At 45.1% G+C, this 20300-nt stretch overlaps 1 protein-coding gene across 1 annotated transcript in view; it reads right to left on the minus strand.

The window, feature by feature from the left end:
* TSHZ2 (teashirt zinc finger homeobox 2) overlaps window positions 1-20300 on the minus strand; it is a 354259-nt gene that overhangs the window by 312523 nt on the left and 21436 nt on the right. The window lies entirely within an intron of this gene.

Below are 20300 nucleotides of genomic sequence, written 5' to 3' on the forward strand. Positions count from 1 at the left end.
TGTTGATTCCAACAGCCCAGTCCACAACAAGCTGTACGAATGTCCTACCTCCTGCCTCCTGGTGGCCTAGGATGCCATAGCCGAGCAGGTAGCAATCGGTGCCCTCTCATTTCATCTATCTGAAAATAACTTCTTGACCCCTGAACATGCAGGAGTTTGTAGGCAGATGCTTCTTCCTCCATGCATGGCTATACATTTCAAGTTGCAAGCGCCTAGCTAACCACAAGAAGTCACTCGCTCCATCAATTTCCCACATGCACATAGCTGACTGTTTCTTACTCGCCAAGAGTCGATCATCACTCTCCAACAACTAGCTGCGAAGGCCCATTTTGAGGCCAGTGGCATGAACGCAGGGATCCGAAAGTCCACACATTCATCTCTCCTCCAAACAGTATGAGCAGGGAAATTGAATTCACAGAGCCGCACACTTTAGATCATTGTTTCATTCACTCATTCCTACCTGCATTCATTCACCTCCGCCTTTCTTCATTCACACGTGGGTCATGTGTGATGTATGGTTTTGCTGCTTGCACCATCCTGGACAAGGCCGACTCAAGGTGCTGACTGCTTGCAGGTTTAAAAAGAACTATAATGGAGGCCGAACGTTTGCTGTTTTTCGATCTAAAAGCTGGCAGAAAACTGAGATAACATTAAACCCACACTATGTGAGATTCCGTGGAAGCTCAAAACTTGGTTGCTCATTCAGGCCTTTGGGCATGAATATTGTCTAAGTAGGCATTAGCAGGGATGTCATTTGTGGTTGTGCCAGGGGTCATGGCTGCGACCCCTGTGGCTCTAACTTGCTACCCCATAAAAATAAAACAAAAACATTTTTTTTTTTAAATGTGATCTCCTGGGCTGTGGCCAGCGCTATGTGGCTCTTTGTTTCCGGAGAGGCTGGCGTTCTTGTTCAGGTCTCATAAAAAAACAGTGGGTTGGACAAGTGTAACACTTTCAGCAGTGACCCTAAATAAGAAAGAATAGGAATAACAAATAATTTGTCTTTCTAGAATTCTATACAATAATTGCTAGACTCATTAAAGTTTATTTCAGGCACACTTGAGGGGGTGAGTCACTGATTTAGTCTGTTCTTAAACACCTCAACTCAGCCTTTCATCCTTCTAAGGTCGATAAATGAGTACAAAAACAGGTTGAGTGATATTGTAGGTATATTTTTTCTATATGAAGTACTTACGCATAAGTGTTATATAATAACATGTCATTATCATTTGGCATTGGACGTCTGCTTGCATTCACAGTAATTTGGTAATCTGGTCCTATACACACTGATATTAACAATACATATGGCGATCCAATCTTGAATAAAATGTATATCACAGTATAGTGATATCATACCCATATTTTTCATAGTGTACTTAGGAACAGTGCTATGTGATGCCACTTCCTAATTTGTCAAGGGGTGAAAGGTCATGGTCCATCGCTTCCTGTGATGTCACTTCCGGGTGGAGGTCACATGACATCACTTCCTGTAATGTCATCAGAGGTCAAGGGTCGTGGGATGTCACTTGCACTGACAACTTCCACAATCCCTAGCCAGCACAGTCAATGGTGATGCACCCTGGGATTTAAAGCCCAAAATGTCTGCAGAGTGGAAGGTTGCAGACGCCTGCTCTACACTGTTAGCAGCAACTGGACATGTGTGTATTCAGCCTTTACTGCTGGTAGGACAGATGACTGACAACACCTGAGATAGCTATAGAGCCAATGTTTGCATTAACCCCTTAAGGTTTGAAGATGCATTGCCCCTAAATTAGGGTTAACCAGGCGTCTTGATTTTTCTGGGCCTGTCCTGATATTTATCCCTTGGTCCCGGCATCCCGAGATTTTTTAACTTTTAAAACCATGTCCGGAGATTTGAGGGATGGTGACCTAATGTCCCGTTTTTTTATGGTAATCCTTGAATAATTACTCCGGTCAGGCCGGCCACGGTTCTCTTCATTATTGCGTTTGTGTTTCACATCCTCTGCCTTCCTCCCTGGCTTCTCGCCTGCAATGAGCTTTTAATAAACACGTGCTTTGTGTGGAAAATGCCACCAACATAGAATTTGGACTACAGTTTCATTGGAGTCCTATGTGTACTTTAGCCCTTCGTGTGTGCTTATGTCCGCTGGAACTGTAGTCCTACTTCTATGTCTGTGGCCTGTCCCGGTTTTTTATTGTAAAAATCTTGTCACTCTACCCTAAATTAAGTGTAATCAAAAGCACTGTTTTCGGTATATACTTTTGTGATGATTGTGTAGATGCTATTAATAATTAGTGAATATTTACTGTGAATAGCTGAAAGATGCTGTCCCTTTTCAATATTCCATACCCCCTTTTGCCCCACCCTTTCTTGTGTGATGCATAACAGCAGCGTATCGCACCGTGGGTACACGCAGCTCTCCTGGGGGAAACCACTCCCACACGCATTACCCTATTTGCACAAACGTAATTGCCTTTTCATATGCGTTACGTGTCTCCTGATGCACATCTGCACATGGCTTTGCGAATATGCTCCCATTTCCATATGTGTGCAATGTCAGACTTACAATTCTGAAATGAAACAAGGTTTCATTTGCGAACTGGCCCCTTTTTTCCACAGTAAACGGTGTCAGTCATAAATCTGTAAACAAGACCTTAGTGTATATCGTCATATTGTATTAAATTCCTATGCAGTTTTCTTGCCAACAAACCCAGCCAGTGATTCAAAATACCCTGGTTCCCTGGCACACCTGCATGGGCCTACTCCAATCCCCTAACCTGTGGCTGCTCTGCCCCCGTCCTACTCGTTTCTCTCTCTCTCTCTCTCCTTCTCTCTCTCTCTCTCTCTCTCTCCCTCTGTCCCTTTCTCGGTATACCTTTCTCTGCATCTCTAGCTGTTTCTGTTGTGTGTGTCTCTACCCCGTCTCTCTGTGACTTCCTCTTGTTTTTTGGCAGTCTCGTCTATTTGCCTGTTTATTTGTCTTTCTCTCGCCTCCTCACTCTTTTGCTGCCTCTCTGTTTCGCTCTCTGTATTTTTCCTCCTCTTCTTCTTTCTCTCTGGCTGTCTCCTCTATTCACATTCTTGTCTCCCTCTCTTCTTCACTCTATTGCTGTCTCTGTCACCCTCGTTCTCTCTGCGTTCACCTCCCTTCCTCATTATCTCTGTATTTCCCCTCTCTCTGTTTCTTTCTCTGTTTCTCACGTTCTCTCTCTGCGGTTCCCTCTTTCTGGCTCTCTTCTCTGACTGTTTACTCTCTCTTTCTCTCTCTCCCCATCTCTATCTCTCTCTCTCTCCCTCCATCTCGCCCTCCCCTCTATTCTGGTCATGTTGAGACTTCAGACGCTGAAGCAAACCAACCATGGCTGCTGCCTCTGCCTCACCCTGCACCGCCAGCAATCACTTGATGCCTCACCTCCTAATGGCCACACATTGGCCCATTACAAACAGAGAGACAAGGCACTTCATCCCGGGCTCCGGCGATCCAAAGATTAGCCAAACTGTCAGGCGGCGAGTCCGCTGTGCCAGTGACTTATGTGTCAATCCACTCCCCGATACCCGGGGGCTATAGGGAGGAAATGGCGGAGCTGCCAGTCCGGCTGCGATGGAAAATCACTGTCATATGATATATCTGCACATCACGCTGGATTCTCCTGCTAATGGCGAATGTTTACGAAAACCGTTTCTCCGGGTGAAGCTGGGGCCGGGGGAGGGGCGCGGGGGCGCGGAATTAGTCTCACTGTCAACTCTCCGCCATTGACTGACAGTTCACGCCCTGATCTCGTGACCTGGATAACAACGGGAAGCAGGAAGTTGACTCGCGTGTATTAAAGAGCAAAAAATGAACAGGGAAAGACCCACACATGTTCGAAGTCACCATAATTAGTCCAAAAGCCAACTACAAGGCCGTGTACTATTCTTTAATTCTTGCAGTACCGAGACCAGCAATAACCGAGCGGTAAAACGTTGTTCGGCATTGCCACTAATGATGATTGCAATCCCAAAAGGACATTTGAAAAGGACCATGTGTTTTCACTTCTTATGGCCTGAGTGCGACAGTTTAAGACTCGGAGCACAGAACACTGAACACAAGGCCCATGGGCTCTGTTGGGATTCGTGTGGCACTGCGGGCCCACGTAGGTGTTGCAAGTAGTATTTTTCTCACTTCCGTGCACATTCTCCGGCACCGGGCAGGCCCACTTCTCACAGTGAACGAGACGCATATCTGAATCGCAAGTCGCATCAGCAGTCCCAATTCAGCCTGACGAGGGTAACGCGGGGCAGGTGGGCTCACAATCCACACAACACAACTGAAGACGCATCGACGGAGAGGAGGAACAGCACCACGAAATGAAGGCAGCCACAACACTCACCAGATTAGAATGTGCCCCAACCACAGCATGACAAAAACAACGCAGGAGCCAGAGATGGGAATGTTACGGTGGTGCCTACTGGACTCCGCTACTCTTAACAGAAATACGTATGTTCACATAGACAAGTGTGTCATTTCAATTGAAGAAAAAAAAAACATAGTTGAAGTGACATCACAAGGAAATTAATGTCCCCAACTCCTCCAATGGCACCCCGGAAGTGAGATCACAGGATCTCTGCCCCTGATTACTTCTTAAGTATTGACATCACACAGCCTTTTGCCCCAATGATGTCACAGGTAGTGAATAAATAAAAATCGTCACGCTAAGTGTAAAACCAAAACAAACTTCATCACCTTAACAACAAGGAGAACGAGAAGCACTGGCACACCAAATATACACCAGTTTCATCTGTTTCTGTGCTACTGAAGAGCTGCCATCGCTTCCATGCGGGTTCCGGCACGATGGAGATGGTGCACAACAACACCTATATCTATGCTTCCGTCGATGCCAGAGGCTCAGGAGAGGACTCCTCTGATTGGAGAACACGGATTGCAGGGTAAGCCTTAAAGACCACCATTAAAACCCCAGGAGATCTTAAATGCCATCCACACAAACAGATCTCAATGTGTTCTATTTTTGGGATTTGTTAGATTTGAAAAGTGCAGCCGCAGACAGAAGAAGTGATGAAAATATACCAGCTCATCACCCACTTTCTCCTTGAACGTCCTAATAAAGCTATGATGCATTTAACCTACTCAGAGGAAAATGCACACATTTGTGAAATTTGTATTTATTTTTTCCAGTCGTCTCCATCCTATGGGTCACCAGAGGTTTTTGACTACAACTTCCATCATCAGTAGACAACATTCAATGGTGAGGGATCATGGGAGTTGTATTCCAGAATATCTGGACAGTGTGGGTATTGAACCTGTGTCCCAATGGTGCTGGGTTGGTTGGCAGTTTCCTTTATTTTAAGGCGTTCTCTAATCTTGAGATAATTTGAAACAGTCCAGTTCTATGTCTTTATAGAAACACGAAGTAAGTCCAAATGCTCAATGTTGTGGTATATATTGGTGATTTCAATAGCACAGTCTAGTCAACATGGTTTCGACCCAACCAGGGTCTTTTTCAAGGCTTAGATGTGGATGCAGGTAATGTAGATTTTAGGAATGGTCCTCTGGGGTTGCTGTTGGTACTCTTGCTCAGAGGAGAATTGCCTAGCATTTCGGTGCTGGACTGCCCCTGGGCAGGACAAAGAATGATATGCAGGGATTTTTCTCCTCTGTGAAAGGGAGAGTGAGCTAAAGACTTGGTTGAGACTCTCCCAGGGGCCATCCAGCCAAGAACAGGTCAATGGGCCATGTTTGTGCAGGTAGAGGGACTCCCAGAACCCCCTTGTTTTGCTCTAGGATAGAGCCTCCGATTGGGGGAGCCTCTAAGGCCTGGGAGAGGGTGCGGGGGCTCTGCAATCAGTTGAGCAGTCTTGGCAATGTGAGACATCTGGAGTCCCAGGTGGAAGATTTATTTAAACTTTACAGGACCTGCAACCTCTGGATATGTGCCAGTGTGTGTTGTGTTAAACAGGTATACACATCACAAGTATGCAAAGATAACCATAAACAACTCATTGTGTTAGAACATTGTAGCTTGAACTCAGAGTACTTTTTGAGGTCTTTCATAACAGAAAGGGTTCGGTGTAGCACCTGCTGCTCTCAGGTAATGGAGGACCCTGAGCCTGGGAGGTGCACACAGAGTAATGACCACTCCAATAGATGATTTGTTTATAGACTGAGAGAGATCCTGGGCTGCAACCTGCCATCCTTGTCTGGCTCTCCCAATATCGCCCAATTCTGATCCATCACGAGAGGCATGGGTGTCAGGTACTGCGCTCTCCACCTTCTGCACCAAGTGTGACAGCTATGTAAGAGGGAAGGGAACAAATTGATAGAACTTTCAGCAGTCCCGCTGATCATTACCGACACATAACACATTGTTATCCACTCCCTCAGAATTTAGAAATGTGATGCAAAGGCCCCTGGGGGTGGCAACCGTGTGTGCAGGGAGAGTTGGGGCTGCAGACGACTCTTCCCCTTTGACGATGCATCAGATATCGCTGCATTGTTCTTTTGCACACTATACCAATGACCACCTTAGTGTGTCCTCAGCATGCACATGTCGCTAGATGGCAGGAACACATGATATGATATGATATGATATGGCATTTGTAACGCGCCTATACACAAGTGTTTACATCATGAAAGGCAATTTTTTCTGTGAGCCTCCTAAAGACTTGAATCAACCTATGATTCCCAACCCTTTAACCCTTGACTGTTTTTGAATTAGCATTTTCGAGCAAGCGAAATGCACCGAACAACACTCTCTTATGTAGGAGAGCTGTGATATATTTGAAAGAAATCTGCTTTTTCGACAGTTTCGGGTAAGTTATTGTTAACACTAGAATTACTTTTGTGAAGATATGATTGAATGATTTCCAATTTGATTACATTTCGAGTTTACACAGTAAGTGGCCTACATGTGTTTTTAAACAGAGTTGGTAACAATTGATAAGTTCTTAGCTTGTTCTAGAAATGGCTCTGGTAATTAGGTACATTCAAACTTTGTTCTTCAAGGGTTAATCAGCCCCTTCTTTAAAAAAAAAAATCTTAATTTACAAAAACAGAATTATAGCAACGTAGAAATAGAAAAGGGTGCTGCGGAATTCGTTCTGCCTAAGGAACAGAACAATCACTGAAGCACATTGTGTTGTGAAATCCACGTGCAAATGGTGCTTTTCCGTCACCAAGCCCACTTATCTTCTTAAAAGCTGGGTTTCTTTTGCTTCCGTTTACCCTGTCCTGCAAGACCTACAATTACTCAATTTCTCATCCTGTGTGGCTTTCATCTGCTTGCTATCAAGAGGGCATACCCTCTTCCTCTTCCCTCTCCTCTCCCACAATTTGTGTGGATAGCCACGTCACTGGCGGTATTTTGACAAGCAGGCTGCAGTTCCATAGTAAGTCACTCTGATGCTGCTTTGGTGAGGTAATGGATTCACCAAATTTCTCCAAGGCCAGTCATTAATAGTCAAAACCTCTCTATGTTTGCTTTAGATCCGGGTAAAGTGAATTTACATTCACTGACTGGATGGGAGTTTATAACAAAGCAACAGTTTATCCTGGATCTCTGACGTTTGTCGCTCTCAGGGATTAGAATGGGGTATGCCTGCATTAGTGGGATTCATTAAAACAGATGTAAATTTGGCCATAACCACAATCCAACATATAGGTGGTATTATCTCCTTACCAATCAGGTATCCTTAGCTTGCCACGTTTTACAGTCATTTCATAACCAGTGCCATTTACATGTAAAAGGCAACTTACTTATCTAGTTTAACCTCTGCCACTTTATAAAGGTTTTCTCAGATAAATGCATGTAGGCACGTGAAAGTAATATGTTTGCGTTAGACCACACAATTTACTCAAGTGGGGAAGCCATGATTAGAAATTGGAGCTTTAAGAGCCCAACACTGTCAGCGGTGGACAGCTCGGGGCCTCATCCAACATGCCTATTGTTTTTTTCAGGATAACAACCGAATATGTAAAGGATTTCCCAATGTGGTCCATTGCACACAAATTATGCCGTGAATATTCTGACACTGTGGTCACTTTGTAGACCTCGTGAACTGCCATTGGTTCCTTTAATTGCGCCGCGGCGTCGGTGTTGTTGCAAGAAGGGTTCAATTCTTTCCCTGTAGCCTCGACATACTGTGTTGGTTCTTGCTAAGAACTCAGCATATGGAATGCAGCCATATGCAGTACCCAGCTCAACCCAGAGTTTGTGTGAGTCCCCACCAAGAATATAAAGCCTTTGAAGGCTGATTTGTAGCTTCTAATTGTGTGAGAAGCAGGTAGCAGAGCGAGGGAGCGAGAGGAAGAGGGAGTGTGCAAGAGAGTAAGAGGTAAAGAGAGAGAGGAAGATGAAGCAAGATGTGTGTGAGAGAATGTTAAAATTATATATAAATAGAGAATAAATGAGACCGAAAGGGATGAGAGAAAGAGGGAGAGAGAGAGGGTGGAGGGTGGAGCGGTCATGACAGGACGTACAAGCATCACATTGCCATACAACCGTATCCCACTCTCCAAGCAATAGCATGTGATATGTTTTGCTATGTTATCCAATATTCCTGCTGTGCCCATCACAAACACAGTGGCCTTATGCCACCTGTCCTGTGACCCCGCCACGAGGTCACCAGACATTAGCCCCTGGACAGTAAAGAAGAGGAGATAGGAAAGGGGGCGTTAGACAAGAGATATCCGCACTCTGTAGGGGATACCATATGGGATGAGGTGGAGATAATGTGTGGTGGCAGTAGAGATGCGTGTTTCTTAAGTGGGATTATTTATTGGCAAGGGTGACCGTAAACTTCAGGAATGTTACCGTGATGGCAATATCTAGAGCCAATCATGCTGGGTTCTAGACATCATTATTGAGTGGGTCCGTGATGGACTTTAGAGATGCTCAAGCAAGCCCTTTAGTGTGTGGAGGCTTTCGTCTGATTGGTTTGTAACCGACACTCCCTATACTAGGGAGAGAACAGTGTTTGCCAAGACAGCTGACAGATGTGCCAGCGCTAGGACTTAGATGTGTTTAGATAAGTGTGTAAGGAAAGCGGTTTGGAGGGGAAGACTAGGCATGAGGAACTTCAGTTCAAAAGCTAGCTATAGTTAGTTCACCATCACTTGTGAGGTGTTTGATATAAACATGAAAGGATTATACTTTCCTGGTAAGGTGTTTTTTTTTCAAGGTCAGAAGGTTTACTTGATTACTGACCAGTAGGGAAGTTTATCCGAGGAAACCTGCTGTTGAGCACAACCTCTGTGCACTGTCCAAGCATGCAGAGTGACGTCCAAAATGGGCGCCATCGTGGGGCAATTCCAAAGGTGACAGGTGGAAAATCTTTGGCCTTAAAGACAGAGCACCCACCATTGAAACCAGCGATATAGAGAAACGTAACCAAAGCAGGCCTAAGTGCATCCTCCAATCTGCACTTAACAGCCATACGCAACGAGGCCACATACACCTCTAAGAGGGGCACCACCATTTATAGCACTTAAAGAATGAGCCAGCCTGATCCTCACCCTCAAAATAGTGGTTCATCTGCAGTGCACTACTTAGCAGCCATACACACAGTGGCCACTGGCATACACCCCCAAGAGGGGCACCACCATTTATAGCACTTAAAGAATGAGCCAGCCTGATCCTCCCACTCAAAATAGTGGTTCATCTGCAGTGCATGTAGCCATGCATGTGCCACTGACATGCTCCTCTCAGAAGGGCGCCACCATTTATAGCACTTAAAGAACGAGCCAGCCTGATCCTCACCCTCAAAATAGTGGTTCATCTGCAGTGCACTTAGCAGCCTGAGGCCACTGACATACACCTCCAAGAGGGGCACCACCGCTTACCGCACTTAAAGAATAAGCCAGCCTGATCCGCAGCCTCAAAATGGTGGTTCACCTGCAGTGTACTAAATATGCTGTAGCCATAGGCTGCATATTGCATGCAAACTATCACTCCCCACTGGGCCAGCAAGATAGTTGTATGCATATATAGTAGTGGATTGAATCCAAGGGAGACATAGCAACCACTGAGAATAAACATCTGAAGAGGAGAGCCCAAGCAGAGCCCACTCCTCCATACCCCCAACCCACGTGTAAATTAAATGCGTGCCTATCTGTATAACTTTGAAGACTAGGGAGGGCAAAATAAGTGGCTGGGAAGCTATTGGAGGGAGGCTGGTTAGCCCTGTTCAGCCTAGAACAGGGTGCATCCCAACCCAGCCCTCGACTCCCCATGTGTTGGGCCCAATGCTCCTTGTCCTACGCACACCCCACATGGAACCATCTGCTATGAGCCTTGAGCGGCATCCAAAGAAAAGGCAAAGTCAAACCGAAAAAAGAACAAGCATTGGGAATGCCAACAGTTTGGGCTTTTGTGCAGGCATGGGAAATGCACTTGAGATGGCACTGCAGTAGTGGTGTTAACTGCCCATTTATGGTAGCAGGTGCAAGATGGTGCAAGTACCTGGGCATCCAATAGCAGTGACTGTCAAATGCCTAGTATGTATACACAAGCCAAAACTGTAGGCTTTGCCAATGCTTGTTATTAACAGAACTTCAGTGAAGATCACGCCTTGCGCTTATAAATCAAGTGGCTAACGGCAGACCTGGTTAAGACATTAGTATTACACCAGTAGCCGTTTACCGCTCCAATTAAGTCATTATCTCTCAGAACACTGCTTTGAAAAAAACACTGGCACACACTTTCAGTGGAAAGCTTTATGGTAAGTCTTGATTAAAGGGAGCACAAAGAGTTCCCATGAGGAGGTGCTTTGGGAGGGGATGAGCAGGAACTGGGTGGGAATGGCCATAGGAATTATGATGGCCATGGGCAGTCAAAGAATGAGTAAATAACTAAACAACGCCTACCAGCTGTGTGTCCCTCCTCGTATGCCATGTATCCCTATCAGTGGTCTGATACAATAGTTTCAGTTACTAGGTGGGGCAAGCTCCACCTAACAGGCCAAACTAAAACTGCCCTTCACCAACAACCCGACACTGGCAACAGGAGCAGAGGAAGACCTGGGGCACTCTGTGCAAACTGCTGAGCCTGGAGCAGCACAAAAGCACCTTGGCAAGGAACATTCCAAATGTTGGCGTGTTCATACGTGAAGCGGGTGGACATGCTTTCGAAACAGTGGAAAACAACTCAGCCAAGAGTGCAGATAAACGTGTGCCAAACAGTAGCCTAATCACTAATCACCATTAAGAGGTCGCCCAGTATTCAAGGGTTGCTAAACCTTCTGTTCATGTACTGCGTTCATTTGCAATGTCTTTGGGAACCTGAGGCTGTGCCGTCACACCAGTGTGGCAAGCAGGCAGATTTCCCACCGGCCTTAATTCCATCAAGGGCTTTAATGTGAACTCACAGTTGTGTCATGCGTGGTGGCAATCCCTCTGTCCTGTAGATTTGCCATTTAGAAATGGTCACTGATTAGGGTGACCAGATTTCCAAAACGAAAAACCGGGATGCCAACAACATAAAAGAAGGACTACCCCATTGCCGCCCCCACAACCACCACCCAATTCTATTTCCAGCACTTCTACTTTCTATACATTATATAAGATCTCAATTGTGCAGTCTCTGTGGCACAGTCAATAAGTGTTGTGACTCATACCTGAAAGGTTGGGGTTTCGAGCCAATGCCCCAACTTTGAAATTCTGAAAGTGTTGTGAAAGATAATTATAATTGTTGGCAGGGACAGGGTTTTTAAAGTAAAACAACTCTCGGGAAGGGGGGGGGGGCGGTCAGAGGGCCCAATTCCGGTTCTGGTCACCCTATGACTGATGCCCTCCTTCCCATGCAGACCTAAAGCAATTGCCAAGTCATAAAATCGTGCCAGTCAGTTCAGAGAGCTCATTGCCTGTGCTATTTTAAGATCAGCAGCACATCTCCTGGTGTTAACGTGCAGGGGCGTCTTCTCCACATTAATATGAACTCATCATTTCTCAAAAGCTAAGAATTGTGTTTTAAGGAAGCGTTCAAAATCACTCGGTGCACCATTGAATAATACGACGCCTGAGCCACAGAGAATTGCAGTTCGTGTAAGAAAGCAGCTGGAATGACAGAATTACCCTTTTCAATTAGAGTTTCGAACAGCAATTGTGAGCATATACATGTGAGGTGAGGATTATGAGAAATGACTGCACTGCTGGTTTATTTTTGAATCTATGAAACGCATCTAAACATATCATTAAGGCAGTATTAAAACACCCTACTGGGTGGATGAGGAGTGGCCGTCAGTTATGCACTCACTGACATTCGTAAAGCGCAACAATTATAATGTATTTCCTTATTGCATATCCGTCCACCTACTTTAGTCTCTATATGTAAGAATGCAAAACATTCTATATGTACTAACTAAATATGATTTGTTATTTCTCGAGCATGATTGAAAGATGCATCTGCGGCCCTGAAGTGCTCCGCGAAGGCAATGTATGCATTTATATATGCATTCATACACAGGGAAGAACCATGCTCTTTTGATCGCAAAAGAACGTGCAATAAGATACGATGTCAGAGTTGGAGGGAAGCAGTGAGCTTCTTGCAATGGCATAGGTGCAAGTGACATTCTGTGCAGGTTGTGGCGAGGAGTAAATGAGTAACAGAGTTAAGTATTGCCACCTTGGCATAGCAAAAATAATTTCAAAGTTAATTTCGGATGAATGCAATAATAACTTGTAGCTGCTTTGCACATATTGTCTAAAACTCAGATGTAAGCAGCTCTCTCTGACATACATGGTACTGTTTGCAATAAAGAGAAGGAACTGAATGGCAGAGCAGTTCCTTTGAGGCTTACCGACTAAACTATTGTGTTTATTTTGCATTTTTAAAGCGCTCACACAACCCGGGAGCATCAAGGCGCTGTTACCGGAATATGTCTTACTTGCGTATTTGTAACGCACTTAATACCTGGAGTCTTCTAAGCGCGGACCCGGGAATCGAACCTGTATTGCTTCATGTCGTCTTGTTTCTAAGGTAAGCACGTTGCCGCTATTCTATTCTCATTTTGTCAAATTCAGCTACAGAGTAACATAGGTGCGCGAGCGTGCTTGTTTATGTGCGTGTGCATGTGTATGCGTGCGCATGCTGGTATAATTGAGCACCTTGATCATTAAACACCCGCCTGCCCCCATCACGTGTGTGTCATTTCGGGAATGAAGACCTTCCTCCCGTGTGTTTTGCGTATAAAGAGGAGGGCCAGGCTGACCGAATGGTACGATCCTGCCGGGTTTTCATTATATCCATAATGAATATGCATACACTGGCTTTCAGTAGAGATCATTTACATATTTATTGCCCCTGCCGGAAAACCTGACTAGATTGGATGAAACCAGCCCTGATTAGGAGCCCCTATCCATGAGGTCTGTACAATGTTCACCAAACTAAAGATGCCTCGCGAAAAACGGCATGTAAACACGTGAACAGAAGGTTCCTCCGCTAGGGTCACACGTCGTGGAAGGGCAGCATCAGGGCAACATTGCTATTATGCTGGCGCGCTGCGTGCGTAGGCCGAAAGTATCCCCATTTCCACACCGTCCTGAAAGGAGGGTTTTGCATATTGTTAAGTGTGTACATCCTGTTTTTAGATCAAGCAAGAGCCTCGCGCATTCTGACAGAACAGCCTCAGCGGCAGCAAGGCGCGCTTGACCGCCAGCTCACATTCACTCGGCCCCTGAGTGCACATTTCGGCAAGTGATTTGTCATGTAGAACGTCTAATGTGTATCGTCAAGAGGGCAGGAAGATGTGGGCAGGAAGACGTCAGTCTGGACGATTTCAGAAACTTCCCATATGCTCAGTGATGGGAAATCTTGCTCTTCCGCGAAACCCTCGTTGCTGCCGCCGCTGCGCGTGTCACGCACGGAATACGCCCCAGGCGAGACCCCCTTTGGCAAGATCAGCAGAGGCAACTTAACCCTTTGCCTTCTCAAAGGTCCATTGCATTTCACACACACACACCAAAAGTGTATTCAATGTGGGTGTTCTTTCAGCTGGCGCTAGGAGGTTCCATGTAAAAACTTAGGTCACGCGTGTTTTTTTAAAAAAAAGTGGCACGATGATTTTGCAACTGTTTGGATAATTATATATTTTTAAACAAGCAGAACAACATACTGGGTAAAGTGGGCGTGTGCACGAGTGTTTGTGCACGCTGGCATGAGGATAGGTGCACACCTCTTTTTATAGGTTTCCTTTAGGCAGGAACTCGATTGAATCTTGCCTTTGGGTCTGGTTATAGAAAGCTTTAGGTATCCTGTTGACCTTTTTGGATGTATACTGAGACGGGTTCTGGTGGCAATGGTTTGCTTTGTGATATAGAGAGTGGCTCTCCAGGGGAGTTGCTAGGTCTGGAAAAGACCCGGGGCTCAACTGATGTCAGAAATGTTGGGACTGGGGGCTAGATAGTCTTTTGGCTGTAGCTCCTGAGATTCTATCCGGGGCTACAACCAAAAGATCAGGGGCTATAGCCCCCTTAGCCCCCCCTAGCAACGCCCCTGCCCCACTGCATAGGTTTTTGTCATTGGCCAGCCCACCCTTTCTCAATATCCTGCCAAGCTTCTTTCCATACAACAAACAGAAGTATTGGCAAACCCAACAGGGCTGCGTTTGTAAATGTTGAGTCTAAGAATCTTTTAAAAGCTATGCAGTGTAAAATAATCATTCACTCTCTGTTTACAAAACAAAACTTAACCGAATTGGCCGATTCTGCTCCATAATGGAATCTGTGAGCCGGTCAAGCTTTTCCAAAGCCAACAACACTACAAGGGCTGAATTTGTGGTCCTCAATAAAGGAATGACACTCAGGATTGGGTAGCCTGCGTAACTGGGAGTTAAACCCAACTCAACTTTGACTAACAGATCTTTTAAACATGAGTCCAATGATGACACGTGGGATGGAGGGCACATCCCGCCATTGGTATCCTGGCACATTACGGGCAACACTGGCCATGACCATCAAAACAGCTCTTGATTCACAGCAATGAAAACTACGCTTTTCACTCTCCACAAACGCCGGCCTTGTTACAGATGTCGGAGTCATTCTGTGGAACATCTGTAGAATGGAAAAAGCAATATCCGTTCAGACCTACATTCAGGGTTAAACCATGCTGGGAGATTTGTAACTCTTGCTTGGAGCCTAAAGGAGCCTGATGAGCCTGAGAGCAACTGCTACCAAGAGCTGGGTTTGACTGTACAAGCCAAACAGTCCTATACACGCATAACTATGCAACATTAAGCCTGTGCATTTGAGTATGTGTTGATAGGGAAATTAGGACAGGAGACATTTAAAGCATAATGAGTCACATAAAATGGACACAAGGTTATAGTTTGCATCACATGTTGAACTTTTGTGATGCCTGAGACCCAGGAGCTGCTTTTAGCTTATGTTCATCAAATCTTTACCCTAATCCCCATACCTTTAGAGCCACACACCATCAAATAATTGCATCCAGCCATCAGCTTTCAAATAAAGTGAGTTGCTTGAAGTGTGTGTGTGTGTGTGTGTGTGCCACAGTTGCCCTGATTTGAAGAAAGGATACTATCTCCAAAAATCAACTCAGTGAACTGAGACTCGTTGGTTTCATGTGTTAATATCCCGCAAAAATATCGCCATACAAAAATATTGCCATATTTTTGCAGCAATATTAAGGCATGGAACCTGCGAGGGACACCCCCGCAACCCCTGTATTATTTTAAAAGGAGCAGGGGACACCCCCGCAACCCCTGTATTATTTTAAAAGGAGCAGGGGACACCCCCGCAAGCCCTGATCCAAAAAAACCCTAATATTATCCCCACTAAAAATATCACCTATGGCCGTTCCCGACAACCATATACACGGCGATATTTTTGGTGGGGATAATATTACCTGATACCGACTCGTTGATGATTTTGTAGTTGTAAGCTATGTCTTGTGTGCCACTGCCCTGGGAATTTGGGCACTTTTCTTACTATGGCCAGATCTGCGAACATTTGCATTGTATGATTGTGGGCAATGTGTGAAGTGAAAGTCCTTTAGTAGACTGGAAGGATTTACTAAAAGTGGAATCGAGGCAGTGATACAACGCTCTAAGATGGATACACTGGTAAAAGTTGCTGTACAGGATATCGCAATTGATTAAGAACTTGCCCCAGACATCGGCATTTGGTGTGCATGACACAGGTTTGGACCCAAGAGGGGCCAACTCAGTGATTCCTCCTTCCGCGGTCAATACATCTAGTGCGATTAGTTTGGGTAATGGTAATGCCTGCTAAAACGGCACTTCGATACCAGAGGAATCTGCATGAAGCCCAATATAGAAAAGGGATATCATTAACGATGGAAGGAACAAAAGACCACACGCCCGAACAATTCACAAATCACACCCAAGAGTTCAAATTTAAGATACTTAGGACCTGGTTCACAACGAATTTTTCAATGGACATCCTCACCCCATTAATAATGCTTTGCGAATTAGGCCTTTAGTACGGTAGGTGGTAACATGCACATTTTCACTGAGGACCACACGTTTACAAGAAAGAAAAAAAAAACTAGATATAAATATCAGCTCTTATTTATTACGCAATAATGCCATTGCATGGATGGTATCAACATCAGTGCCAGTGAGTCACATTGACTTGTTGGGATGCTATTAATTAACTGTGCCACCCTTATAATTTACTTCACATTACAAGACTAAATGATGCAGCCACCTGGGACCAGTGCTGTCATCAAGAGATGAGGTGTTCAGTTCTCACATAAAGGTGGGTATTGGACCACCCAATGCAGGCAGACCTGTGGTGAGCGCAGGGAACCACTTCCTCTAAAATGGAGCCTTCTCTTTCGTTCACAGGCACCCACTTGTTTATTACATTAATATTTTCTGTATTGTAAGCACCGAGAGAAAGTGATAATGGCATGTGTGCGCTACACAAAACCCACTAACAACACAGCACCATGAAGACCATTGCAAAGTAGCACTACAGGAGTAACGCTGCTTTGCATGCAGTGTAAATATATACTGGAGTCCAAGCAACAACACGCTGTATTTCTTTTGCAAATATTCGACTACACCTTTATGCCATTAATACATTTAAACAGGCCTAAAGACGAAGGGGTATACATTAGTCACCCTAGAGCAGTGGTCTGCAACTTGTGGCTGTCCATATGCTTTGGACTACCACTCCCATCATCTCCCGCAATTGACTTAACTTACTGGGACCGATGGGGATTGTAGTCCAACACATCTACAGAGTCAAAGGTTGCAGACCCCCAGCCAAGCGTATAATGTAGTTTTGTGACCCACTTGGAGCACCAGTAAATTTAACATCTGCCATGAGGAATTCAACCTTTGTCACCACCTCTCACCGTAGCAGCACCTCTTTCAGTGGACAAAAGCCAAAATGTGCTCTTGATGGTGGTTAGCAACCGCTACGGTTACTATTACAGTGCTTGGAAGCATCAGCTGTTATGCACGAAGCACTTAATGAAATGTGATATTATCACTGTTGTTATATCACACAACAAAGCAGATGAATGTCACCTCTCGGCTCTTAGAGACAGAAAGTCAAATGGCACATGGGGCTGTTTGAGGCTGTGTGCGAGGTGGGGGAGCCTCACTTCTGTGAATGACCTGGGGCAGATCACTTCCACGGTGCCCTTACTTGCCTTTGATGCTGCGCAGGTGCTGAGCGTGAGCGGCTTCTGATGGCACTAATCATCGCGATGCTTTAATGCATTCCACGGGGACCAATTAGCATGTGACAAACATCTCCGTCCACTGTGAGGCACAATGGCAATCAATACCCTTTTGTGGCAGCGGGGCAATGGGACTTGTGTCGATAGTAAAAAGATTATGTGGAGAAGCAAAATGCGCCACTACGTCCAGTGCTTCGTACCCACCAACAACACGGATTTATTGTACATTAAACTGTGGGCACAGTTTTGGCAATAGTATTTCGAGAAGGTTTTCTTTCCCGTTGCACCTGAGGCTGAAATGCAGCGGCCGCCACGCAGCCATGTTTTTTTCTCTGCCTAGTGCTCACTACTGCTGTTCTGCATTTAGCAGAACCGGATTTGAGAAACAAAACCGTGTGGTGCTATTTGAATGGGCCTCATTATGAGAGTGGCGATCTGGAAATAAGGGTGCATGTAGCAACGTACCGGCCCCCTTTATAGACCGGTACACTCAGACTCCGTGAGCCTGACCTGCGGGGCGCAACAGCAACCGCCCGCAGAGTTGTCACGGAAGCACCGGCACCGTTAGCAACGGTGCCGGTGCTTCCGTGAACCAAATCCGCCGCCTGACTTCCGGCTCCGCCGGGACTTGTAATGAGGCCCATTGTGTTTTTCAAACAAATTTGCAGCTAAACTACATGTGCTATAATACTTTACATTTGAATAGTTTCACTGTTCCATCAGTCAGGGTGTTTGTTGGCAGTCCAAAGTCACTTTGCACCAGTGAAAAGTACTTTGCACCGTGAAAAATATTCCATGAATCGGGCCGTAGGTGTCTATTTTGCATGAGTAGTGTTTGTGTTGTCTTTGGTACTTTACTGTTCTTTTCCTGCTTGGAAACACAACACTTAGAGAAACAGCCTGGGTCCTTTGCGCCATATCCTTATTGCTATTTGTGGACTTCTGTGTTATCTTAGAACCATGGGAGCATTCTTTAGTAGTGGACCATAAGGGACGACACCCACAAGAAAACGTGTGACTTATTTCAGAGTTTTACACATTTTCCTGACAAATTAGATTTTATGGTAGTACTCATTTATTTGCGACATCCGGTTGAATTAATATTATATGTTGTCCTAACTATTTTGAATGCAATGTACTATAACAACAGCAGTAAGGAGTCGCCTTAAACTATGACTGCCATACACACTATGGGGCTGGTTCCCAAATAAATTACACCCAGTAGCTTTAACCTACACGTGATTTACTCTCTGTACATCAGGAGTAAGTCAGAATTGGTCAGCAGGACCCTTTTTTGTGAATAGTATGGCCCACTTCCGGGATATATCACCAGGGTTAATTGGCCCCTCGATTTATTTAAGGATTAAAGGAGAATTGTAAGCCAGCAATAGTCCAGCCATATTGGTGCATGCATTACAGCTAATATATCCTTCATGCTCCTTCATTCAAATGAGAGTTACTGGCTTTTGACCATTACGACTTGAACTCTTATTGCTCTTAATCGTACATTTAATGTGCACATCTGCGAATTGTTTAAAACTGAAGACCTGTGAGTCATTGTTGCGTGGGCACATTACTACTACCCGTCTACCATTCTGGAGATGAAATAGAGGGAATGATGTCTCTCTGAAAAGAGATATCAGGCATAGGGTCAAGATACTGTCCATGTGACCATTTCTACCCTCTGGACACACAGGAAGTGTGTCTATTCCTTTCCTGCACAAGTGGATATTGCATAGTACAAAGACTAGTAAACAGTTTTAGCTCGTATTTCCCCTCACTCAAAATCAGAAGATGTCTCTCTAAAACGCATAGTTAGTACAAAGTGGGGGGCAATGACTTTTAACTACATTGTACTGCTTACGTCTAAGAAATGTGAAAAATCTACCTTTATGGGTCCACATGTCCAAACCTTTGTAATCCTTTGGGGTTGGAGATTTCTACTGAAATCTGCAACAATACTGTTTCTCGGCACTAACTGGGGGGCATATCACTTCTACCCTGATGGAAATACTCTGCTTCCCACTCCAGGTAAGGGCCGAATTTAAACACTGCACTATTATTTGCCTGGCCATACATGAAGGTGGCCCGTGAAGATAGATATCCATAACAAGGCCATTCAGTTCCTCTTGTAGACATGCATTGATTTCTCCAATTACTCGATTGCACTCCAGGGGGCACAGGTAGTTCACACTTGTCGCATCCACGTTTTAATTCTCTTAAAAATATTTGTATTGCCATTTTCAACAGTATATAACAGCCCCCCCATGCGCCCCCTCCATATGAACATACAGGACTTCTGATTCCTCCCGCAACATTCCCCTTTCATGTTCTCAAGCCATTTCCAACAACCACAGGCTTTGTGGGCACTAGGCTATCCTAGAGTCACTGCGAAGAAATTATAGGACTACATCCCAGTCCGCCCCAGATTTTTGCAGGTCCCCTTGAACCGAATATGTCACTCGGTCCAGAGTAACAAAGTTCCAGATTTTGCTCAACCAGTTGTGTTTTCGTTGCGTGCAACCTTATTTGTCCATTGTTGGGCAATAGTGCTGCTATACTGAAAATCATATACACATTTTTCTTGGCTTTAGTAGGTAAGCACTCCAAAATACCCACCAACCCCAGCATGGCATCGCCAAGGTCCCAGTGGG

Source organism: Ambystoma mexicanum, chromosome 3p (genome assembly GCF_040938575.1).
Source record: "Ambystoma mexicanum isolate Mex_15411 chromosome 3p, UKY_AmexF1_1, whole genome shotgun sequence".
In the NCBI taxonomy this organism is placed as follows: Eukaryota; Metazoa; Chordata; class Amphibia; order Caudata; family Ambystomatidae; genus Ambystoma; species Ambystoma mexicanum.